Source organism: Epinephelus lanceolatus, chromosome 3 (assembly GCF_041903045.1).
Source record: "Epinephelus lanceolatus isolate andai-2023 chromosome 3, ASM4190304v1, whole genome shotgun sequence".
NCBI classification, from domain to species: domain Eukaryota; kingdom Metazoa; phylum Chordata; class Actinopteri; order Perciformes; family Serranidae; genus Epinephelus; species Epinephelus lanceolatus.
Window position 1 is genome coordinate 45,959,921 of NC_135736.1, and position 27,308 is coordinate 45,987,228.

The 27,308-nt window shown below is 41.3% G+C and overlaps 1 protein-coding gene across 2 annotated transcripts in view; it reads right to left on the minus strand.

Annotated features, from left to right (window-relative positions):
* Positions 1-27,308, minus strand: part of LOC117255211 (slit homolog 1 protein-like) — a 118,070-nt gene that overhangs the window by 66,431 nt on the left and 24,331 nt on the right. The gene's annotated exons all lie outside the window — the stretch shown is intronic.

The window sequence follows — 27,308 nt, forward strand, 5'->3', positions numbered from 1 at the left end:
CTGCTTCATTTCAGAGAGAGCTCAAGGCCAGTGAACCAAACTAACCCTTTTCTTTTCTGTCTGTGCCTCTCTGCTCACTTCCAGTACACTTTATATCCACTCTTAGAAAGCCCATATTGTTAAAAGGATTTTAGTTCTGTTTGTCACAAATAATGTATTCATTTGAAACACAAAGAAAGAACAAAACAGAGCTCAGCTACCAAACAGTATCGCCGATGCGACAGTCTGTAGTTTCATTGCTTCAACCTTGAAAAGCTGTGTTTCTTTAACGGGACAATGTCTGGAAGCTCTTTACAGCGTGTTTTTAAACTTTCAGTTCAGTCTGAATCTGAATCAGCAATGTAAAGTGGAGATGAAGCACTGAACAATATGACTGTGGTTCATTTGATTTTTACTTTAGGCAAAATGTGGCACCACAATCAAACTTGATATCCATCTAGATTTGCTAGCTACTAGATAGCATTTCACTTTTTTACCAACAGGGCAAAGCCATCTTTTGAAAACAACCTAGCTGTTCCTAGTTTCAGACCAAGGTCTTCTCTTATTCACCAGGAGGAGCTGCGGAGGTAGCCTTGGTAAACTTGGTATTGTAAAACATGTTTTGTTCTTTAATGATTGTTTTGTTCTCTGAAAATATGTTTTTTATGGCCAGTATATGAGATATTTTGAGAAGAGAATTGCACAGAAATACAGGAGATGACTTTTCAGCAGTAGCACCCGACAGGTGGGACGCACATTAGATCAACGAGTAAGTTAACCCTACTTGCTGTTTTGACAGAAGAACTGGAGTTTGGGATTACTTGTATGGATACAATTGGGAGAGGAGCCATAACAAAAGTGGTGTGAAGTAAACGGAGTCAAACTTTTTGTTTATGATCTAAATTGAGACTATCATCAGATAATTTCGATGCTGAGCTAGAAGCTTTTTGTTTCCAAATTCTACTGAGAAGCCAGCAAGATCTTGTGTGTCTCCACGTCAAGGATAAAAGTCTGTTATGCGCACTAAGAAGAGGCTGGGCTGACAAATGCAAAACCAATCTGGCATCACTAGCAATCTAACCCGACACACACAGGGAAACGGGACAAGTTTAAGCGTTTCAAGTGTCTGTGACAGTTCTGATGGTGAGTCATACTGTTTGCTTATTTTTATGATACTTCATGATGCAGAAATTGACTTCTAGGTGTTGCTCATGATATAAGGTGGCTTGTGGACGTTACCACTGGGTTAGTGTAGTGTTAACTGCAACATGATGACATTAACATAACGTTACAAGCATCTCGCATTACTGTTGTGGTTTGAAAACTTGATGGAGACAGTGGTAGAGCACATATTTCATGTGTAGAAGTTTTTTGTGTGGTTTGCCAGCTGCAGTAACTTCTTTTAAACGTAGTCATGCACCAACCAACGCACTGACTTTCAAGTTCAGGCATCCTTTCAGTTTCATGTTGCTGCTGTCATCAAACTTCGTGGGAAAAGAGGCAGTCACAAACAAACTCTGGTGCGGTTCGTTTGTGGTGAGAAGGTGTTCCGACCTGGATCTGAACCAACTGCAGTCACATGACACATTGTTTGGGTTAAACATGAGCATGTTACAGTCCTGGATGATTATTAATGTGCACCTCCTCCTGTACTGCCTTAATATGCACATTCAGCACATCCAATGCATCAAAACATTGTTTTCTAGTTGGAGCCGCGCCTCGTTTTCAAACTGTATGGTTTGACTAAAATGAACAATGACAGCAATATAGTCCACGATGAGCAGCGCTAAAATCAACCTGCGTAGTTGTCCCTCCATTGTGACATTAGAAAGTGTCACATTTATCTTGCAAGTGTACTCTTCTTCAACGTTTGCTTTACTTCCTGGATTTTTCCCACATGGAAATTCTGACCAATCAAGAGCAGCTTTCTCACACAAGGCATTTGATCTGGTCCTCTTGTAAATGCTGCCGTGAGAACACGAACCAACTCTAGGCAATTATACGACTTTGTAACAAAATTAGACCCTGATTCAGACCAAAGCAACACAACTCTAGGCCTGAAAGCATCATCAGTCAGTCTGAAGACCACTGTTATACTTCGCGTTCCTAAACAATCATTCTCGTGATGTCACCAAATAGCTTGTTGAAAGATGGCTGCATCCTGCTGGTGGAAAAGTGAAATATTAAGTAGTTTTCTAGCAAATCTAGGTGGATATTAAGTGTGATGGCAGTGTCATATCTTGGCCAAAGATCAAACTAAGTACAGTTAAATTGTTTTGTGATTCACTTCCACTCTAATGGAACAATAACATACAGTAGCCAATTAAAAAAAAAAAAAGTAAAATAAGATGTGATGGCTGACTATTTTCCTCTTAGTAAACTGGTTAGGGAAGGACATAATAAAGAGGTAACAATATAAGAAAGACACAGACAATACATGAAATTCTTCTGTCTTTAAAAAACAGAACTGTAAGATATCCAAAATATGAACATGAACAGAGCCAATTCCTTTAACAGCAGGGAAAATAAATCTGTGTTTGTGGCAGAGCAGTGAACACACTGGGCAGGACAGATTAATCTAAACAAAACCAAAGACTGGTGAGCAGCATGATAAATGTCCTCACATAAAAAAATAAGCTATCTTGACAAATGTAAGCAGTCTATTTGGCTGACAGTCCGTCGCTGTGACCATTTCAGCATCAAATTTACTGCCTTCATTATTAGTTCTGCCCTACTGGGTTTTATTTCATAAAGTGTACTCTTGTATTTCTGCAGATGTTTCCGCAGACAGTCATAGGTGCAGATTATGCGGTTGCTTGGGAGCTCAGGCACCAACAGGCGATTGTAAGCACCCACAGGGAAATCATACTGTCAGCTGACAATATCGAGATAATTGGGTATAGTAGAGAACAGGCTGAGCAGAGTTTTAACTGTGAGCTAAACCTGCGTCCATTCCCATATTAAGATGCTTTTGGTGTCCAGACAGTCCCCTTTAGGCCTCACACAGTGATACAAAGCACGTCATTTTGAATCAGCTTGTGAAGCGCTGCTGTCTGACCTAAGTGGCTCTAACAAGGCCTCAATAGCTGTAGTAGAGGTCCAGTAAATGCATCTGGCATAAAACATCCCATCCATTAACATCTAAATATTGAAGACACAGTTCACTCAAGAACAATATAAACTGTATAAAGGGTTGGAAATAAACTTTTTTGTCCACTTGCCATTTTGGCTGATGGATTCCATTATCTACCGGCAACTCAAGAAATTACCATTGTTTTTTTTTGGCAGCTGAGTAGAGACATTCTAGCAGCCACATATATTTTACTAGCATTTGACTGGTGTTAATTTCCAACCCTGTGTATATAGGACCCACCTCCCTATAAGCTCTCTATTGTTCCAGAAAAATGGTGGTGTTAAAGGTATGCTATGCACGATTGTAGGTTACTGTTTGTAAACACGCTTGCCAGCAAAGTGAAAATAAAAGCCAACCCCAGTTTCCCTCTCATTTCGCTTTTTGTCTTGCTGTATTTGGTTTTTGTGTCTCTTGGATGTCTGATGCATACGGTCTGGCACCTGGTCACTATCTTTTTAGAAAGCCCTGACTTCACCTGAGCACTGTGGGCATACATGCCTATAAACATCTTGAACAAAGAAACTAAAAAGAAACTAAAAAAATACAGGCAGAGGACAGATTCTCCGCAGAAAAATGCACAGCCACACACTTCTAGTGGGTCCTAAGTGATGATTGCGAGGGTCTACTTCTGTATGAGTCTATACATTGTTTTTAAGGAAAATCCTGCATCGTATATCTGCCTGAGACCCGAACTTTAGTTTGGTGTGTATTTTTAATTTCTCCTAGCTGTTTGGGATCAGTAGAACCCATTCAGTATAAAAAACTAAACACTGTCATTAATAATAAAGTCCCAATGTTTTCAAAGGAGACAACAATAAAGTCCTAGTGTCCTCAAATGCTACACAAAAATTGTCCATGAACAAGTACAACAGGTCTAAGTTAAGCAGAATGAAGTATAAGGTGCAGTAAACCCAAAATGTGATGTCTTCATCGTCAACGAAAGAAATTCCTGTGCGGCATTATCCAAGTGTCTTTTATCAGTTACAACGGGTTCACACTGGATGCGGAAGCGCAACGGTTTTCTGTGGAACACTCCCAGCATCCTTTTCGCACCTATTTTTACCAGTTGGGCTGATCACATTGGACATGCCGAGGCCATGAGCTCCATGGCCGGCTTGTGATCTGCAGCGATTGTTTTTGTGTCTATTCTCATTCTCCTGCAAGTGAATCTGGCAAGAAAACACACTGATAATCTATTCCGGACATTATCGAGGATCTGATTATGATAAATAATTAAATATGCATTTCGTGCTTCCACATATTCCACAGTTGAGTTTAAACAGAGAGCGAGATAGACGAGCAAAGGCACACATACACGCACACACAAACAAGAAGACTGAGACAGAGCTTTACATGTGGTTAGAAAAGAGCAGACGAGTAGAATTGCTTGTTGAGCAGCACAGAGAAATGCACTTCTGGTATAAACAGCCGGGCAAATCCTGATGAGTGGCTGCACGACAACTGACATATTGGGGAACTTGCGCGTCCACGGTGAACATGGCGTTAGTGGACTGAAGGAAATTCAAATACAACTATTTTCACTAAACTACTGCGAAACAAAGCATCTTCAGATTATCCTCCTGTGAAGGAATTTGTGCGTGAATCACAACAACTCCCTTCAGAGGATATGCTTTCTTTAGCAGTAGTTAAACGAAAGTGTTAGTGTCTGGATTTCCATGATAGAGCTGAGTACCTAATAGAGTTTACATTGTTTTGGGTGAACTATTACTTGAATACATTGGCAACCTATTGGAAATAATATTGGAGCCTATGAAAGCAATGACATTATGCAAATCAAACAAATATTCCAAAAAACGCTAAATAACCAGCTGTGCCTTCCAAAATCCAAAGTAAAACTGAAACACGACAAACTAAGACAACGTGGTGGAAGGAAGCCGATGTGACAAAGAAAGTTCGGAACATAAATAAACCAGGAGCCGGTCTGCAGGTGCAAGATAAACAGAAAATGAAGCTGCACAAGGGTTCAGTGTCAATGGCTTATTTTTCACCTGCCAGGTCGAGCAAGTGAGTCAGAAATCTAGTTGCTCAAAGTCACTTTTTACTTGCCCTATATAAAAATTGTTTTATTTATCGGCTGTTATCAAAAAACAAGTAAGACTAATTGTGCAGCTCTCATCAGAAATGAGAAGAAAGTGAGATGGCTCACTCCTTAGCTTCATCCATCATCAACTCTGGATCAGACAAGAAAGTATTAAACAGTAAACACAATTTTTTCCTTGCCCAATCAGACAAGTGAGTTGCCCATTGTGGCATTTTCCTTGCTCTGGGCAATCCTTATTGTTGAACCCTGAGCACACAAGCTGCTCTCATGTACCTATTTGTCCCAACAAGGCCGTCTTCATCAGGGTTTTTAACACACACATGTAAACCAAACACCTTTTAACCTGATTATTAATGAATATTTGTATAATTATTCACGTAAGTACTTTACACGCTTGATAAGACAGCTTTCCTCTCATGTCTACACACACACACACACACACACACACACACCAATATTAAAGATGCTTTCCCATCAGGTTGTCAAGATATCTGTTGCCATGACTCCAGAGGGCTGGATATGATGTTTACTGGAGGGAAACATAGACTGGTCACAGCTGGATGTGTGTGTATGAGTGTGTGTGTGTGTGAGTGCGTGTGTGTGTGTGTGTGTAGACAGTAGGCAGTCTCATAATATTTGCTCTCTCTCACTCCTACTATCTCCTCTATTCATGTTCTGATCCGTTCTGTCATCCGTTGTGTCCGTGTCCTGCCTCCCCTCCATCCTTCCTCGCTCTTCTTCATCCCCTCATTGTTCCGCCGTCTCCCCTGTCGTTTCAATATCCTCCTCCCTCCCTCCGTGCTTCCCTCCCTGCTCAGAGCGGAGGGTGAGAAAGGTAAACTTTCCCACTCGTTTCCCTGCTCGTCTTCTACTCGTCACTTCTCCGTCCATCCATCTCTCCCGACTGGGGGTCAAACACGGGTTAGTTTCAGACATGCAGTGCAACTTTCCCTTTCTGACACTTGATTTAACCAGTGGTCCACTTGGTGACCTTTCCTGCTCTCGTTTTGTTTCCTATAATCTGTTATATTCTTTAAATCTTTTAGGAATATGCTGTGATGGTCAGAAAGATGTCAGGCAGCAACAGAGAGAAATGTCCCATCACAACTCAAAGTGTCGTCTGAGTTGCAGCCCAGTTACGACTGTCTTTACATCTGATGCTTCTTGAGTGGATTGGATATGTATCCGATATCAAAAAAGATGTTCTGTTAATGCAACCAAGAAGCACTAGAGACGCACTACCATCTGATTGCTCAAACAACCTCAAGAACGTCAAAAGGCATTCTAGCAAGATGCATCTGCAAACTGTCCTCCTCAAGCGTAACCACGTCAGTAAGGTGGTAGTAACATCTGCAGGGTCTTTACTGATGGCAGCTAAAGTCAGTTAGGGTCTCAGGTTGTCTGAAGGGCTGCGATTTTAGCCTGTAGGGAGGCCTATATGTCACTACATCACCTCCATGAGAAGGCTACCCTAGAGCAGTGGTTTCCAATTGGTGGGTCGCGGTCAAAAAAGCAGGTCATGGGTCCACTCTGAATGGACCTCAATTGACTTGCAAACGTTTCAGGTTTGTAAAAAACTTTATTTTTTACAAACCTGACACGTCTTTATTTGAAGCACAGTGAATTTCTGGCACAAGCTTTTATTTTGAAGTGCTGTTTCCTGTTGTAGAGTGAGTGAATAACAGACAGCTACTTAACAAAGACGGCAATTAGCTCGACGAGATAGCCAAACGCGAGTATGACGCTGAATATATAAACGGTGTGGACATTAAACTAATGACGAAGGAGGATTCTGGACCCCCTGGCTGGACCAGTTGGGAACCACTGACCTAGACGGCACTTTATCATACTTTATCTACCACTGGGGAATCCAAGACGACATCTTTGCAGCGTAATTATTTTTCAAACATGGCGGGCAAACATTAATTTAGATTAGATAAGACCAAATTGACTTTACTGTCCACCCCATTGATAATATGTCTTTGACTTCTCCCAAGTACAGCCAGGTACATCCAATACACATAACACAACAAACCATTAAAAACATACAAATACACAGTGTACACAGTGCCAATGGGCAGGCAGCAGCAAATGTTTTATATAAATAATAAAAGAAAGCACATTAAATAACAAGTTGCCTGCAGCAGTGCAATCATCCAATGCCTCTATGAAGGCTCAGGGAATAAAAGACTTCTTATATATGTTCCAGCTGGTCCTTGGGACCCTAAATTGACAGCCAGGTGGCAGCCCCTCAGACTGAGTGTAGTGTACGTGAGGTATCTGCAATTACATAATTGGCCTTCCAGCGCACACAGCACTGTCAAACGTATTGCAGAGTTATTTCTGTGAGTTGCCAATCACCTTCTCTGCGATATTAACAATCTTGGAGAACTTGTTTTTGCTTTTGGCAATCAAGTTTCTGCACCATGATGTGTCTATGTAACCCAGAAAAACCAAGATAATGCAGTCAGTCTGTCTGTGATCTTGCTCACAGAGATGCATATAGTATGTGGCTGAGTGTGAGATCCATGAAATAATACATGTACTGTAAATGGGACCATATTAACACTTTCACACTTAGTTCTGATGTAAGAGTGATTTCTTTATCAACATACTGTGTCAGCACTTAAAAACTAACAAGAAACGACAAAAAATCTAAGACACGACGACACTGAAGTTTCTGTCGTGGCTTATTATTCACGGGCCATGCATAATTAACCTCATGTGTCCTTGGGGGCATGTGGCAATTCCCAATCAGCACAAAACAGTATCAGAGCACACTCTGGGTATACTACACTATACATACTGCGCCCTAATGTGTTACCACTGTCTTATTCAAATACAAACACTGACTACATCACTCACACTCTCACGGACACACACACATTCAAACACACAAACTGTCTTGTTTGACCTCCATCCAGGCAGGTCAGCAGACAGTCAGAGCAACAACACGGTTAATATTTTATCATCATAGTCTGGTCCCCTACTCAACCTGACACACACAAACACACAACGTACAAACAATTTAAATAAGTTATCACCTACACAACCGAAATATGAAACAGGAAAGGAAGGTGAAAAGAGAACGAAAGAAGAAGAAGAAGAAGAGGAAGAGCAAAGTCAAAATGAATTGAAGGGGTGACCCGACTGACTGTAGAGAGAAAATAAAGTTAAAACCAGATGTGCAGCACAAAAAAACAATAAATGTCTGAACTGTTGCAGCATTAGAATGCAGACAACTGTGGTTGCCTGGAAAACCACAGTTAAAGAGGATGACCTTAAAGAGACCTGACAGTGACAAACACCCCCCCCGTGATTGTTAGAGATATCCTGAGGGATGTGTGCAGAGAAATGAAGAAAGAGCAAAAAAACAAAACTTCATTTGAGTGTGTGCGCAAGAGAGAAGAGAGGAAATTGGGTTTTTATGTTTCAAGACGCCAAAGATGAGACATTTACAGACCTTTGACTGCAACATGGGAGTTAAAGAAAATAAAGTTTTATATTAGAGGACTAATTCATTAAAAATGTGTCTTTTGAGTATCAAACACTTGTCAACCGTCACTCTGAAAAGAAAAAGAAACTTCTGAAACCACTCCTGCAGCAATACACTTCTCCACTGTTGATCTGTACATTAAATAAGAAGTGAAGGGAAGTCTTAATGCAACAGATTATTTTTAGACAATATTGTTCTTCAAACTTTGTGGTTTGGAGGAGACACTATTCTGTTTTAACCGTGAGCAAAACCTGGTCCATAAAGAAACGGTTTTCCCACATTGGTGTGGAAGCAGAGACCATAGGTGCAGACGTCTGAAGTTGCCTCTCTGTCATCTCTGCTAAATTCAGGGCTATACCCAACTCAGAATTATGTCAGTCGAATCAGATTCAGCCATTTAATACGAATATTTGACTTTTTTTTTTCCGTACAAAGTTTAAAGTTTGAACGAGGCTCAGCGAAACCTTCAATGTAACAGTGGCATTCACGTAATACATAAAACAAGCCAACGATGGATCGGAAATGTGCAACAGCATTATTTACCGACACCAGATATCAAGCAAAAGTCAGAGACTGTATCATATTAAGTATGTGTGAACTGTAAATTCACCACTTCCAAGCAGAAGAGGGAAGACAATGTTATCTCTGAGTCTTACAGTGGAAACTCTCTCCTCCTCTGTGCTGCTGCATTGTGTCTGCAGCTGTCTTTACCAAAGAGTTGCGTCAAAGTCAAGAGCGCTCACCCTGCAGCAAAATCTGGGGACCAAAACGTCCCCAGAGGTACACTGCACACTGACTGGCCAAATAAAAAATAAAAAGACTGCTCCACTTGAAGCAGTCTCAGTCGATTGAGGGATCTCTTACTGACGATTCAAATCTCTGACTTTTAAGGGGCAGCTTTAACTAAATGTATGCTCTTATGTCTATTTTGCAAGTGTTGATAGTGCTTTTTGTGGTTGGTGTTGGACGGTGTTGGCGTGTAGTTACGAGTCACTCATCAGGATGAGGAAATCAACTCACCAGCATGTAAACTCTCTTCCTGCTACTTTTGCTAGCTAGCCAGGACGAGGTTTTCAAATATAAACATCAGTAAACATCAAGGAAAAGATAGAGAAGATGGGCAACAGCCAAAATAGCATCCTGCTAGTCACTGTGCAGGCAGTGGATAATAAACTGGACGACCTCTGTGCCCGCGTTAGTTTCCGACAGGATGTCAGAAACTGTAATATCCTTTGGTTCACAGAAACGTCCTGGACAGTGCCGTCAACCTGGAGGCTCTTTTTTCAATGCTGATCTGACAGAGTGGAGGACTCTGGTGAGAGAAGGAGAGGAAGTGTGTGCTCTATAGAGACTGGTGTGACAGTGGAAATGTAGCCCCTTTTACACTGCCAGATTTTCGGCGAATGTTGGGCCATTTTGCCGGCAAGCTGCGGGCGTTTAGACACACAGAAGCGGATTGGCGAGTTGATCCGAGGTGCCCAATTTTCCGCCTCGTAGGGTAGACATATTGGTGGAACCCTTTTAGTTTAAAAAGACCGAGGCGGCCTTCCGCCACAGGAGGGGCTGTTGAAGACTTGTGGGAAGAGCTGTTGATGACGCCGTGCAACCCACTGGCAGTGGATAAACAGGAAACAGCTGATAGCAGGAATTATTGAGCAGCTAGTAGCAAGAGGGAAACACAAACCTGACAGACACTGTAAAGATGAGCAACTGGGGAGACAAGGAATTGTGTGCCCTCCTTGTCCTCGCAAACGAAGAGGCCATTAACCGTCAGATGAGGGGAACGGTGAAGAACGGGCCGACTTACGAGAGAATCACCGAAGGACTGACCAGCTGCGGCTTCCCTCCCACGTCACTGTTTACGTCACACGCTGAGCTACATGTTTTGTTACTTGCTCACGCCCCCCATTGCCCCGAAAAAGGTGCATTCTGTATAAACAAAAGTAGGTAGGCGCCATTTTGCTGCACTCCCCGATTTTGGTTTTATACTGCCAATGCTGAAAAAAGACTGATTGGGCGTTCCTTTGCACAATTCCTGTTTAAAAAGGGCTTAAGTCTGGTTCCTGCTCACCCTGCACCACAAGGGGAATAAGCACTCACATCACTACTATGCACCATTCAGAGGCGATTGCAGAGCAGCGAAGTCCTATTTGGTGCGTGTGACATTATTGCTTATAAAGAAACTTTTGCAACCATGCAGCTGTCTTGTTAATGTCAAGATACGTAAACACACTAAGACATGCTCCCAGTGATGCAAGACAGGGGGCCAGTCAGAGTCTGGAGCACGCTACAGGACACCACCATCGATGTCACTGATGACTAAATCAATTGATTCACAGTCTGTGGTGGACTTAATTTGTAAAACTTAAGAAACAACTGTGCCCAAAACTACAGTTAAATCATTCCACAACCAGAAACCATGGATTACCAGAACCATTTGCATACACTGCAGCCAGTCTGGAGACATGGACGATTTTAAAGCAGCAGCCTACAATGTAAAAAGAGGCCAAAAAAAAAAAAAAAAAAAAAAAGACTTAACTACAATGAACATGTTGAAGGAGCTGACGGGATCACATTTCACTGGAGCTGTAACTTGTATGATTCCATGTGACAAATAAATGATTGATTTGATGAAAAAAAAAATGGGATGGACAGGAATGCTGACTGTGAGCCGGGCCTTATCACCCAGCACCAGTTGAGGATTTCATTAATGTTCTTGAGGATAAAAGAAAAAGGGGGCACATCCCTGCAGCCAGGTTCCAAAATCTGGGGGAAAGATAAGATAAGATACATAATTTGGTCAATGATCACATATGGATTTAATATTGGGATGTCCTCTCACTTTTGGCCAGGTAGCACTCCAGAGAAACATACTAATATTTTATCAAGTGTTTGTTCTCCTGCTCTGAGTAAGATGATGTAACACAAAACTGAGCGAGCCGGTTCCAGACAGCTTTGAACACCAGACAATGAAACAGCCGATTACTCTCTCAGTTCTAATCATATGCAGCGATTGTGTAATTTCAGAACAATGTGGACCCACAATACTACCCAGTGTGTGTTTTTTTTGCCCAACAGAGTAGCAAAACAGATGCACATGCTTGTATTCATATGAAAATGTGATTATTACAAACTCATTTTATGTGACCCGGCATTGTTCAAACCCACAGAGGTTCATTATAAATTATATTGGCTGTTCCAAAGTTTCCGTAAGACACCAAATATGAAAAAACTATACACAAAACCTCAAGAATATTTTTGTTTGATGGAGTGGCGCAGCTATAAAAACATGTTTTTTGTGCATGAATCTTTTAGACAAAGTTAATTTTCTAGTTTGAAAACTACTTAAGTGTGAATTTAAGGATAAAAGTTTAAAAGTTTAAAGAACAGCAGAGGCCATTAAAAAAGGAAAACAGAAGGGTGGGGTGAGAGAAAGTCTTCTTGTTTTACTTCTGAAGCCCACAAACATTCATTTTTTCTCATTTCCCTTCTGTCTTTGTGTGAACCACAGAGCTGCAGGCAGCGAGCTCACACAGACAAAACACAGCAGGAAGGCACGCAAACACACATACACTAAGCATGAACACGCAAACACACCACACACACACGCTTGATATTAGCGTCACACAACATCCAAGGGATATGCGTGACAAACACACATGTTCCTATGAGTGGACACAAGCACAAATACACGGGGTACATGCACATGACCCACACCCACTGAACTGAAGGGTTCATGACCTGATGGCATGAAGGAGGCTGTAACCATGGTAACAAGCCAAACTCAGGCAGTGCGGGAAGTAAGTCCTGTAAATATCTTCTCTACCTCTTTTGCTTTTTCTCAGGCTTCAGTTTCAGATTGCTTTTTCAAATAAAAGTGCACAAAGATAAAAAGTGACTTCATATGCACGCTGATAGACAGTTTGCTTGTTACTGTAATGCTTTAAAGGTCCAGTATGTAGGGTTTAGTGGCATCTAGCAGTGATGTTGCAGGACTTTAAACTTCTCCCATGTGCCAAGCGTGTAGGAGAGCAACAGTGGCCGACGCAAAATTGCAAATGATGCTATCTAAAGCCAGAGGTTTGTTTGTCCGTTCTGGGCTATTGTAGAAACAAAATGGCGGACTTTGTGGAAGAAGACCCGCTCTGTACATGGATATAAACGGCTTATTCTAAGGTAGCAAAAACACAAGGATTCTTATTTTCAAATCACAGTTACAAATATAACATACCATTTCTGTCAATAAATGCCCCTAAATCCTTTAAAGCACTAAACACTCATTTATTCCATTTTTTCTGTTAACTTATCACATTATACCTTTTCCTTTCACATTTTTACATATTCACTTATTACTTTTCAAACTTAAATTTGCTTTTTTGTTTATATTTGCATTTTACAACCTGATGATATAACAAGAAAAATACACTTGCAAAATACTAGTAACCACAAGGACTATGACTTAAAAGATGAAAAACAAAATCTAACTTTACAATATAAGAAAGTTTCTGCACCAAGTCTGAATTTTCCATCACCCTGAAAACTCATCACACACAGTAATTTGAATTTCTGGCAATAAAATGCACTATAAAATACAACACAACCCTCAGGCAGTGATGATGAAACACACCTGATGTAGAAAATAAAGTTTTGAGAGGAGGCAGATGAACAACAACAAGCTGCATGACACACACAGCCACACTGCACGTCACTTCAAGGAAACATTACAACAGATAAGCTTCATTCGCACAGGGTTCAGCTATTTTGGGTCAGAAAAGAAAAGAAAAATGAATCAAGTTCTTAAACCATTTACATGTGATGCAAGAAGACCGACAGTTTCAGTTTTAACCTCCCAGCTGAGGATTAGTAGGACTTGATAAGTATTAAAAATAAAACTAGGCATTGTTAATTAGTCTTTTTTTTTTATATATAAATGATGTCCTCATATGGGGACAATGGGTTTATTTTCAATAGTCACAGGTGAGAACAAAACTGTTTATTTCAATGCCTGAACTTTGCTGTGCAAAACTAAAATTAAAACCAATGCATTTATTGAATTCTTTGTAACTCTGTGGGTTAAGGGTCACTGTTTAATCTAAAACTGTTCAAAACTGTTAATTTCAATGCCTGAACATGGCTGATTTGTTCATTTTGTAACTCTCAATGACTTTCCTGTGCTCCATACTCAAGCTAAGAATGAAATGCTGTGCTAATACAATAATAAAGTCCCAATGTCCTCAAACGAGTTCTTCCTAATTAAAGCTATAGTGCGTAACTTCTACAGATCCGTAAACGTCCGTTTCACCCAAGCCACTACTAGAGGAGATGACACAATGCTGATTAAGCCGATCGGCTCCTCTAACATCTCGCGGTATTTTTCAATATATATCATTTTTAGTTTGCATGTCGACCAGCGACATTCCCGCGCTGGCACACAGGAAATGCTTCCTCACAACAAGAAGGAAGGGGGAGGAAGAGCGGAGAGTGTCATAGCAAGAGGTAGAGCGCAGGTAGAAAGAGAAAGCAACATGGCGGAGAAGCGGCCGAGACACGGTTCAGAAGTGGATCCTACCACAATGAAAAAGCCTGGACGTTCGGCTGAAGGTCTGTTAGCAAAGAAGGAAAGTGACCGACGGAGAAGGCAAACAAGGATTTGTATTGGCGTCACTTTTCCTCGGTGGAGAGCCCTGAAGAAAGAAATTGGGCTGAAGGCAGACACGGATGTTGCCTTGCTGCTGTTGGATAAGTAAGTGACTTGGTTTATAATTATACTATGAGTAGTATGTGTTGCTGTTACATGTACTGGACCTAGTACTTTTTTATTTTCTTGGAAATGGTGCTATGAACGTAATGTAATGTTAGCAGCCTGGTGTTCGCCACGTTGTGTAGCATTATGTACACGGTGTGAAGCGAGTGTTACTCTGTTTACACGGTCTGTGGCGACCGGCGAGTGTTACTCTGTGTACATGGAAGTGCCGCCGGCTTATTAGTTGTAATAACGCATTATCTGCTGGGAGGCGACAGAAGTTACGCACTATAGCTTTAACAGCGTCTTCACATGTTGCTATTGCTAAAATTGGTCAAATTTGTTCCCATATGAAGATAAAAACATTAATAAGCATAAACAAAATAGTTTCAACTATGAAATTTGATCAGGTTTTGCACCATGTCTATTTTTGTGTCAGAATTGGCTGTAGAATGATTTGGCAGAGATGGCTGCCATCTTGTTTTTACATGGATTAGTGTATTGTGGTCTTACTACCACTAGATGGCGAATAAAAGTGTCCACTGACAAGGACAACAGGTCTAAGTTACGCAGAATGAAGTATAAGGTGCAGGGAAACCAAAATGTGATGTCCTCATATGAGAACGCAGGGTTGCAGGAGGTTGAACAACACAATAGACTACACTGTAAGTCTTTATCTTTTAAAGACCAAAAATTAAGGATGAAAGCAAAGATAATTGCTATGTGGTGCGTGTGATAATGTTTCTTATAAAGAAACTTTTGCCAACAGTGTCTGTTTATTTAAAATGAAAAAAATAAGATGTTCTTTTATATATTCCTCCTTCCCTTTAATTTCTTCCCCTCCTATTCTTCACTTCTTTTGTATTTCCCCTTTTCTCCCCTTAACTCCCTCTTTCTTTTTATCCCTTTCTATCCTCATCTTCATTGTCACTTCATGTCTTTTCTACCCTTCCTATATTTCTTTTCCAGTGTGAACCCTTCTTTTATGCCAGCCTCTTCTTTCATGGAGAGAAGCCATGTTTCTTGTTCTTCTTGTCACCTCCATCTCTGCTTCCAGTTTCGCTTTACTTCATTACACCCATTCTTCACTCTCTCTTTGCTCCACTCCCTCCTTTTCTTTCACCTCTGTCTAATCCCTCTTCTTCTCAGCTTCGTCGTTCTTGCCCTCAATCAAGACACTGGCCTTGGCTCCATCTTTTTCTAATTCCCTTTCTCTGCCCTCACTGCTCTCCTCCATCACTTGCCTCTCTCCTTCCCTACTTCATTTCTTTTCCCTTCGTCTATCTCTCCATCCACAGGGGAGCAGAATGCTTAATTGAAAACCCCCACAGACAGATAAGAGAGAAAGGTGAGAGAAAGGTGATGATGGAAAAGAAAAAGAGAAAGAGGGGAGAATAGAGAGAGAGCATGAAAATGAAACAATGTAGACAGAGCTGTGAGAGTTGACTGTGATTGCCCCGCTGTCTCTCACTAATATTTATCTTAGTGTCAATCTAAGATTAGTGATTGGCTGTTTGAACAGTCGTGTGTGTTATTTTCCCATCATGCTTTTCCCTCTGCTCTCCCTGTGTCGACTTTACTTTGGACAGACATGACAGGAGAAATCACTGTTCCTGGCCTCACAAACACACACATGCAAACGGACACACACTCTGGACTAAAGAAAAACAGCTGAGCAGGTTTTTGTAAAGGGAGTGATGGTGTCTGTCCTCACCACAGATCCTGTTATCCAGCGTAAAGTTGTTACCGCACACAGCGGGAAGCGTCCCACAGTCCCAGCTTTAAGAAAACTAAAATTCTGGGAAAATCCTGCTGCTGTGTGCTCTGTGATGACGGATTTGAGCCCTGTAGATAATGTAAATATAGAAATGCATGCATGTGCAAATGGACTGGACACACACAGGCATATCTTCTGTCGGCTGGACACTGTTCATCCAAAGCACCATGTACGTCTTTTATGTCAAGTTATATCATTGGAAGCACTCTTAGGAGTTTTACAAGAAATCATAAAAAACCCACAAAAAAATATATTTTCAAAGTTTAACTTACAGGAATACTTCACCCCCAAATGACCATTTGTATAATGGTGACTCACCCCATGTTACACTGAATCCGTGAGGAAAACTTTATTCGTCTTGCATGCCCCAACAGAAAACAAAGAATCCACATACGGAGAAAATTCTGATGAATTGAAGTCATGGGGGTCGGCATTTAACAGCAAAACTGCATCAAAACATCCATTTACAAACTCTCACACAACTTGAGCAGCATAATCCAAGTCTCATTTGTATGCTCAGTGCTTCCCAAATAGACAGCCATTTCTGATGAGAAGCTGTATTTACAGTAAAGAAAAACTTTTTGATGCTCTCTTCAAAGCCAGACTCAACTGACAAAAACAGTTAATTTACCTTGCTGAACACAGGAGCTGCTGGTCTACTGCTGCCTTGATCAGCTAGTTAGTTACCGTGCAGCGACAAGTGTGGTGCCACCCGAAGAGTGACGTAGAGACGTAGAGTAGCGTAGAGATGTAGAGAGATGTCACGGACAGTCAAAACTGATCTGAGTGTTTGGAGCTGTTCAGACTCAGACACATCTGTCCAAATGCGATATGAAACTACCTCCCAAAGGTGGTTTCGATCTGGTTTGCAAAAATCGGATTTCATGTCATTTATGACTGTTCAGACTTCATAAGAGCCATCTGGTTCCAATCTAGATTGGCTGAAAATCGGATTTTGGCTGGCAGTCTGAACAAGGCCTTTGATGTTTTAAAGGGTTAGTTCAGATTTTTCAAAGCTGTGACTTGTGTGCGAGTCTGTAAAGAGATGTTTTGATATAATGTTGCTGTTGTTAAACATGGTCATGTATGACTTCATATCATGAAGAAATTTTATTCCTTTTTGGATTCTTTGATCATCAGAAGCATGCGAGAAAAACAAAGTTGTCCCTTATGAATTATTATTATGGTCATTTGGGGGGGTGAAGTATTCCTTTGAACCTGTTTTAGTCAATACTTGTAATACTGACACTGATTCAAGGGACAGAAAATGATCTCCAACTATGTAGCTTTAGGCTTTTTAGCCTTTAGTGCTCTAGCCTTTCTGACTATCTGAGGCCCCCCCTTGACGGCGCCACTGGCCATGCACATGTGAGTTGTTGACGGTGATGTGTGTCAGCTTCGTCGAGTGAATCAAGTGCAGCACGATGCTGGTATATGACAGCAAAAAGACGGGGACCTCGACACTCGGCACATGACAAAGTTTTGCCATGGAAAGAAAGACCACAGTCGGCCTTCAATGTCCACGTTCGTATCCTTAAAAAAAAAAGAAACGTTTAAATCGGGCCCGGGCTCGTGATTACAGTTAAAGGGACAGGCTCGGACAGAACATGCACGGGCTCGGGTGGGGTTGGGCTGGATTTTTTGGGCCTGATCTACAGTAAGCTCTATTGTGCGGTGGTGTGTCAATGTTACTCTGCAGTTACACCTCCAAGACAGGGGTTGGTGGCAGAGTTTCTGTGAAGTGCTGTAAAATTTAGTTGATTCAAAACACACACATTAAACATTTCAAACACAAGCACACAAATCTGTTTCATTATAACTCACAGGATACACAAACAAAACACTTGGACACATTTTCCCCCACAAATACAACATGCTAACGTTATTAGCACAAGCCTCTAGGCTTTTTACATTGTATAAATTAGCCTCGTGGCTAGCGAACTTTTCCTCTACTCAGATTTTAATTTTTATGAGAACAATATGCTATTTTAACCTTAGTTAAAAAAATAAATAGATTCACTCTAAGAATAGAATAGTACCTGTAGTGGCTTTGTTTTTATTAAATGAACTAATTAACATTCAAATTAGTGCTTGTGCTTCAAATTTAAAGTATGTATTAAAGTTTTGTGCAGAGAGGGTTCACACAAACACTGGAAAGACAATGTAGGCAGACACATAGCTTGTAAATATCCGCGTACATCCAATTATCTCGCAACACAGTGACAAACCGTAGACCCTTACAAAAACTGCATGAATGCAAAATTATCACATAGGAAAACACAAAATTAATTAATGCGTGTGCAGACACACACTGTCTCTCTCTTTCACAGTGTAGACACCTATAAATAATTTTGTCACTCAGTGACACAAAAACACAACACACATGACTGCTGTATAGATGCAAATCTGTGTAATTATCACATGTGTAAATGCAAGGGCACAGACACACACACAAAAACAGTCAATTATACTGTACAAATGCAAATACAAGCAATTATCTCACACACACACACACACACATATTACACAAGCGTGCTCTGCCTCTGGCTCAGTAAATTAGTCGGGTAAACGTCGAGGTCACGTTCCGGTTAGCCTCTAACACAGCCGCAGCCCGGCAGCTGCTATCACCGCCTCTGTTAGCTTCACACCGCTAATTAGTCGCACTCAGATGCCAATCAACTGCACTAATGAGGACAGCTCTGCCTTGCTGCCTAATGAGAGAAACTCTCCAAGTGTCTGAGGGGAAAGTTACTGTAACCGTAAGGACACACTCGAAAAGACACATTAAATCATGCGCACAGGTTTTTAATTTCCTTCTGTATTGTAATATCATGCGTACATCTTTTTGCGTTGGACCTATTTTACTCAAACACAACTGTCTTACTTGTATATGTTCATATTTTTTAACATACATATATATTCATTACCATAATTGTCAAGTGTACTGTGAGGGCTGGGGTATATTCTATCAGAACAACTGCAGATGATACAGTATTTTGTCAGATTATAAAAAAGCAAAAGCCTGATCCAAACCGCTTCACTCGGCTGTCAAAGAGAGCAGGGGGCGATTTATTGTTTAAGACCGGGGATGATGGAATAAACATTCAGACAGTCTCTCCTGCAAGACATTCATAAGACCTTTCAACATGGAGATCGCGCTGTAGGGCCGCTACAAAGTCCCTTCTTTATGCCTCCTTTGCATTTTTACACAGAAGCAAACGATGGCGACATCATGCTGTTCTGCTGTGTGATTTTAGACAGCATACCAGCATTGCAGAGGAAAAAGAGGCCTGACGGGCATGACATGTAACACAATAGCGTCAGCCTCTAATGTAACATACAACATATGTGTTGTCAGGGCTTTAGAAAAAATAATACTGGCATAACATAACAACAACAGTCATTTACTATCCATGCTATACGGTGATTGATCTTATCCTCAGATGGTAAAGAGCTCCTGGACTTTATTGTTTTCTCAGTTTGCAGACATTTTCAGCTGCTGTTCTTCCTCTTTGAGTTAGCTGCTAACTGCTATCAGCTGCTTTTTAAATCTCCCTTCGGTGGGTCGCACATTTAACACATTGTCAAAACATCATACCCATCCCTTCCATAGTGCATGGAATATAATGCAAGACTGGTTTGAGAGGTTTCTGTGGATAACGGACATCTTGATTTCACTAACATGTCATTAGCAGAATCCACTTTAAAATGCTAATAAAACCAAGCAGGGCAGCTCTGTTAATGAAATAAATATGTCACATTTTACATCTTCTAAGCCCACAGGGTGCAATTTTCTGAAACTCAAAGAAGGGTGGCGAACAATGCTGATGTGAAAACACCAGTGCAAACTTTTTGAACAACTGTATACAAAGAGGCAGCAGTCAGTTGCACAGTTACCCACCGAATTTAGCCTCACAAACATGTTGAATACATTTTCAACCACATAAAACATTTGCTGATTTATCTTTTTTTTCAAACCTGCTTCTTTTTTTCTGGCACATTTCTGGTGTCTAACAACGCCCACATGTTCATGCGTTTGCATGGGATACAGAAACTAGAAATACTGTCTTGGGGTTGTATGTCTCTGCCAACCAGTTGGGTTGCAGTTTACATCCATGTCTGACCAGACTCATATACAGCCATAACAATAGACAATGCTCTAAATATGGGTGTTGCTGCAAAGAAGCTACAAATTTTAAAGTGTGGATGCTTCACATATATCTTCAACCCGGGAGAACAGAAGGTCTACATAATCACCACAGTTTCAAGATGGGCACCCAGGATTAGTTTTCACCAGTTCATTGTACAACTCAAAGTATCTCCTTCTGTTCCTGAGTTATAGTGCTGAATAACAGCCAGAAAAGCAGAACATTACAATGTCATGTTAAAGTTGACTTTTGACAAAATATCTCCAACATGCTCGTCCATAGTGATCCAAGTGTCCTGAAGCCCCGACATAAAAAGTTGTTTTTGTTATGTCGGGGCTTCAAGGCACTTGGATCACTACGGATGAGCAGTATGGAGATATTTTGTGGTTTCAATTTTGAGTTCTTGGACGTTAGTCTGGGGCGCCATCTGCCATTAGGTGTGCTAGCCGCTCCCCCCGCAGATCTCCACAAGGGATGTGAGGACTCTAAAACTTCACCAGGGCCTCCATTGGCATATGAGTGAGTAGATAATGGCTAATGGCTTTTTGGGTGCACTATCCCTTTAATTGTTGAGTCAAAGTGGAAGTTTGTGCCTAATGTAATAACATTCCCCACAGGCGCTCCGGAGATATCACGTTTACAAGAATGAGACATGAGGTTACAGTGACCTTGACCTTTGACCGTCAGAATCCAATCAGTTAATCCTTGAGTCCAAGTGGATATTTGTGCCAAAGTTGAGAAAAATTCCTTCAAGGTATTCTTGAGATATTGGGTCACGAGAATGGTATAGACGGACAGGACATTATCCGAAAACCAAATGCCTCAGGCCACAGATGTCGCCGGCAACCTGCTCATAAAAGCATTGCTCCATAGCAGCACAAATCAAAAACCCCACATTGCACCTTTGATCCAGGCCAACCTTGAACATGATCACATTCAGGGGCAAACTTACAAAGAACAGACAGCGGCCGCTGATAAAACCGTGAAAAGCACATCACTTGCAACCGCTATCTGCCCTGACTCAAGGTCTGAGTAACTAAAGATATTGCACTATAATATTACAGCACAAACATGGCCATTAAGTTTTGCAATGTAGTGCATTTTGTCCTTTTTTTTGGTCTGGTTGCAATTATCTATGCCACAAAGTATAAATGTTTGCACCAACAACACAGTAGGCAGAACAATTGCAGAGTTAAAAACAAAACTGATCAAGTCAGACAGCAAGCTACAGCTCCTGACCGACTTTCAGCAAAGAATTTAAATATGATAAAAAGAAACAGTATTTGCGATTTAATAGCCCAGTCTGTCAGTGCTCTTCAGTTACCACTAACTCTCTGAAGACGCTAATGATTTCACCGTAACTGCATGTGGCTATTAGCACTGATCTTTGTGAATTCGACTGCTTTAGGAATGAGGCTCATTTGCATACAAGGAGGCTAATTTTGCCAAATGTATGCATATTACATAATTGTAAAAGTGCTAATAGCACAGGAGCTTCAAGATGCTATTTGCTTGGCAGCGCAGCTGGAGGTGCATTTCACTCTTTGTGGGTGCTTTCACAAGTGAACAGTTTCTTTTTGTCTTATTTGTGCAGATTTAGAGGCCACAAAAGCTGCACAATCCTAATGTGAACTCTCTACTCAGATTTGTGTCAACTTTTATTGTTAGCATTGACATGTACGTATGATCAGGGTTTTGGTCCAGCTTTATTTTGATATTCATATGAATATCATTGTTTATATTTATGGATTTAATGTTTTAATTATTCCTTATAAAGCCAGGGTTGACAGGAAGTATCACTTGTTATTTGTCTGAGGGAATAGATCCCATCTATCCACGGTCAAAAGCACACCTGCCGAAGCTCCTTTTCCACTGGTAACCACACAGTTCACCTCCAGGTCAAGGTGAGTGTGTGTAAGAGACAGCTAACTACACTCCCATAATTCTTGGGTTCCCCTGGAGTAACGAGAGGTGCTGGGAGGGGGCACCCCGGTACACACACACACACACACACACACACACACACACATTCAGGCAGCCTCTGGGTATCATCAAAACACACAAAGGGCTGTTACTGGGTGTGGAGCGAGCCCTTCACACAGACACACAGAGCCAACAAAAGACTGCAGAGAGAAAGAGAGAGAGAGAGAAATGAGAGTCCACAAAATCAAGAGAAGGAAGGAGCTGAAGCTACAACACAGAGGTATAGAGACAAGAAAGTGCATATGAGAAGCTGACAGGACGTAAAGTAGAGGGGTAGGAGAAAGCTGTGATTACCTGCACCGAGAGGAAGAGACTTAGGAATGTATGATACATTTTAACATGAAATCAGGCGTGTGTACATATATATGAGGGTCCACACATAACTCTATAGACATGAGCGGATGATGAAATTCCCATTACACAGACCCCTGCGGCAACAGTGAATTGATGGTTAAATATGTGAAGACCAGAGTGTAGATACCTGACGGGACTCGACAGGCTGGGTTCATACAAATATTTACAGGTGATGTTCAGGTTGACGTGGTGCTTCAAGTTATTTACACTAAATATAGTGTAAAAATAAATAAAAAGGTTTGATCTACTGTCCGTGTTGGACTATCTCTTGGTCACTGCAGGGGTTTGTTATTTATGTGACAATGCATGACTGCAAAACATGGAAACAACAGATGCATGATAGGGTAACACAAACTCCGTGCTTCAGCGTACATAAAAGGAAAACTTCTGCATTTTTTAACCTGGACCTTATTTTCCCACGTTTTTGTGTCGAAGTGACTAATGGAAACAATTTTTTGAATTGGTCCAGTATTGAGAGAGAGAGCTGCAGCCATAGCATGGACACAGGGTGCAATGTAATTCCAACGTGCAATTGTGCACCGTCAAATTACGCCTCTGAAAGGGTTAAATTGTTATTTAAATTGTCTGACAACATTACGGAAAAGACCCTACAGAGAAATAAAAACATTTTTCCTGTCTGTGTATCTTGCTCAAGAACAAGTCTCGTTCTGACTTCTCGCGAGATGTGACTTGTTGCAGTGAAAATAACAATGGAAACATTAGTGAGAAATGGAGAATGGACTGCCAGGAAATGTTTGTTGTGTTGGGGTCCAGGAAGTGTAGCTTAGTGTCGCTAAAAGATTTTCAATGTTATGGTTGAGTATTAAGCCGATTTTGACAATGTGGAGAATTCTGTGAGATTTCAGAACGAGATTTGTCCTTGAGGGCGACTCAGTTACACACGCCAACAAGCAGATCAGCATAAGGTAAAGGAAAATATTCTATTTCTCTGTCGCGTTACTTTTCATAATGTTGCTAAAGATGCATAGTCAACTCTGCACCCAGGTGAAGGCACAAATTATAGTCCCTTTATGGGCGAGATGCAATGACACGCCACCACAAAATACCAGTTGTCTCTGCCCAAGCAGTGCTCAAACATCAGCCCCAGTTAATCTGCACCAAGTTTGAAAGAGAGACTTAACAAGCAAGAGATATATAAAAAGAAGTAACCACCGTAAAATTTTCACTTGCCTCCATGTTGCTTTCTTCTGTTTACCATCCTGATTCCCAGCCAGACGTAGAAACACAGAAAGGCATGCTTGTCCGCTGTGGAGCCGTGTACACAGTTCTGGTCTACTGGCCGTGGGAAAGGAGTCCATTGATTTTAGTGGGTTTAACTGTGTTTAAAAAATGTGTATTTGACATGAAAACATGGGTGAAAAAAGGTTCAAGTTAAAAAATACCAGTTTCCCTTTAACTGCATTGGGCTGGGGTCAGTTCGGACATAAAAACAGAACGCCTGTTGAGTTTGGGTCAGGCTTGGTTACTCCTCTCTTGGACTCGGGTGGGGTTCAGGCAGAAATATTCGGCCTGAGCTGCACTCTAGTGAGTACATACAATCTGGGTGAAAGTGTGTTCTTTTAAAAAACTCTATAAAAACCAAAACCACAAGACCGACTATCAAAGACAAACAAAAGAAAGAATCCGAGGGAGGTGTTGAGGGTGGTGGAGAGAAGAATGTAGACGAAGAGTAACTGATGTAGGGAAGGTAATTTGGACAAAGAGACAAAAATGCACACAAACAAAAAGTAGCTCAGTGTGTGTGTGTGTGTGTGTGTGTGTGTGTTGTGATTCGGAGGGACATCAGGCTTTATAGAGTCCATCAACACAGCAGGAGGAAAAGAAATCACTCCTGCTGGAGAAAGTGCTAATGGCTCTGCACTATGTGTGTGCTGCTTTATCTGAATGTGAAAGCACGCGTGTGTGTGTGCTGATTGATCGAACATGCCAAGTCCATCTCGGCATTCCCTGATGGGAGGCAGAGTGTGAAATTGCCAAAAAGGCAAACAGCAAATAATCAGGACAGACACACACACACATCCACAAACAGACTGACACACACACTTTCTTCTCCCCTTTGTCACTCAAATAGTTTCTGTTTGCCTCCCTCCTTCATACACACTCACATTTACACACACACACGCACCCACTTGTTCATCCCCACCTCCTTTCTGTAATTAGTTGTATTTTTCATGGCTGTTATCCACTTTACTTCCTCTCCCTCTGCGCTCAGAGGAAAAGTAAGAGTGTCTCTTTGTATCTGCACATTTTCTCTGTCAGCCGCTAAATCCATCACACACACAATCATTCACACGCACAGGTACAAAAACACTGTCATAAATGGATCAATCACTGAGAAAAGTTAATTAGAGAGCGCTGTTGAGTTTGCTTTTCTTTTTTTTTTCTCCAGCAGTGTTTGTATGTGCGTCTCCAGGCGTCTCCAGGCAGTAGCAGATACATTCCCCATCCTACACTACAAACACACATTTGTAACAAAGACTTCAGAGCAGAGTGTGTGTGACACATTTAGCTGCATAGTAACCGACTGCGTCCAAGCTTTCAGTTATTAAACAGAAAAAAAAGCTGTGTGTGTGTGTGTGTGTGTGTGTGTGTGTGTGTGTGTGTGTGTGTGCGCATAGTTGTCAAATTAAAGCTCGACTGTGCCTACTGCTCCTGTGGGACTGTGGGAAGTGATTTGTGGTGCTTCTGCTGTCCGAAGGGAGATTATTTGCAGTGTTTTCTAGGTGAGAAAAATGGGTCAATTTTTGATGTGAAAACTGGCAAAGCGCGCAGCCTGGAGCAGCAGAAAAAGTCTCTGTCTGCCTTTTGTATGTGTGACAGTTTATTACTTCAAACCAAACAAATACCAGTAATTCACAATATCTGTATATTAGCTAATATGCAACCTAAATGTATTACGGTTTAACGCCAGTGTTTATACACTTTGTACACTGCAGGGTGTAGGATTATTGCATTACGTCAGGAGTGCCAATTCAGAGTGTAGGTAGGGGTTTTGGGTTTAGGGAGCTAAAATGACTAAATTAGGTGGGTTTTGGCTGTAGGATAAATCAAATCAAATTTAGCTTGATTTTATACTAGGATGGCAACGGTACGAAATTTTCATGGTACGGTAACGGCCTCAGAAAATATTGTGGTTTCACGCTATTACAGAATTCCCCCTTTGTTGGCCTTCTGATTGGTCTGCTCACCCACCAACCAGAGTGCTCCTCCCCATAGCAACAGCTGCGTACTGGGGTTCGCCAAACATCGCCCCAGACTGTGTTTTCCCAGGCTCGTTGTTAATGGCGTCATGGTGAAACGCAGAGCTTTCTAGCTGGCAAACGCGGATAAATCAGTGACTTATATTATTTTAACATGGTTAAAAGGTGTGCTTGGGGTGTCTGCAACAGTGAATCGAGATATCCAGAATGTATTCCCGGTGTAGTTTTTATATATCTTTTTAATGTTATAATAGGTGATGTGATCCAACAATGTTACGCTAGCTACAGCCTGTTGTTAACTTGCTTTGCTAACCTGTTGGGTAGGCCTCACAGGCCCGGCTCGTATTAAACGTTAACTTGCTGGCAACGTTAACATTTGTAGAGGACAACATTGTTATTTATATAACATCAGCTAGCTATTACTGTGGTGTTAAACTTGTAAACACTCTCAATATAACGTTAACGTCGAGTGAGAGAGCTAGCAACGAGGGGGGGACAGCTCACGTTAGTGGCCATGGCTACCGTCAGGCATTGGGACAAAACAACGATTTCACCAGTTTTCGGAAATGTCATGTAATGCCCGTTGACTCAACTGTGGCCACATTTGTTCTCTATCACTGACACCGCGTTTTGGACAGAATGATCAATTCGAATAATGAGATCTCCCGGTGTTTTCCATTGTTTCCTATGGGAATGAACCCCCACAAGACTAGTTTTGTCGAACCCAGCAACAGTAACCAAGGAGGGCGGGTCTTGACAAAGGGTGAATTAATATCAGTCGCAATGACCGTTAAAGGTATGAAAACAGAAGGGTTATTTTTGGTTGAACAGTTTTATTGCTAGAATTGAACCCTTTGAAAATAATTAAAATAAAGGTGAGATTCTCTGTCCAGTTGAATTTCTTTTCCAGTACTGAAACCACTTCCCACCTTAAGTGATACATAAATACCTGAGGTAAAACAATGGAGACAATCCATGAAAGGAACGATACCAATGAAAATCTACACATTGTCAGTTCAGGGTGCTGTGTCCGCTATGTTAGCTGCTAGCTGTTAGCTTTTATCCATGATAACTAGCCATTATCCCTAAATAAAAATACCCTCATCCAATCCACTCACACAGCTAACACATACATAAGACTCATCACTAAATCTAATAACAAATACTGGCTGCAGTTTGCACAAAAAAAGCAGGGCAGCCCAGTCCCCAGAACAAAATCTTGGCATTGTATGTTTCTGCAAACACCATGTTATATTTGCATGTTTCATACTTTATCATATCAGCCTTTCTGAGTGACACAGTACTTGAGCTGACTTTGTCATCAGGAGGTGGAGGGGGTAGTAGGTAGTGTGACACCTGGGCAAACGCATTCCAAGCTGCAGACCACTGTTTGAGACAATTGCTGTGTTTTC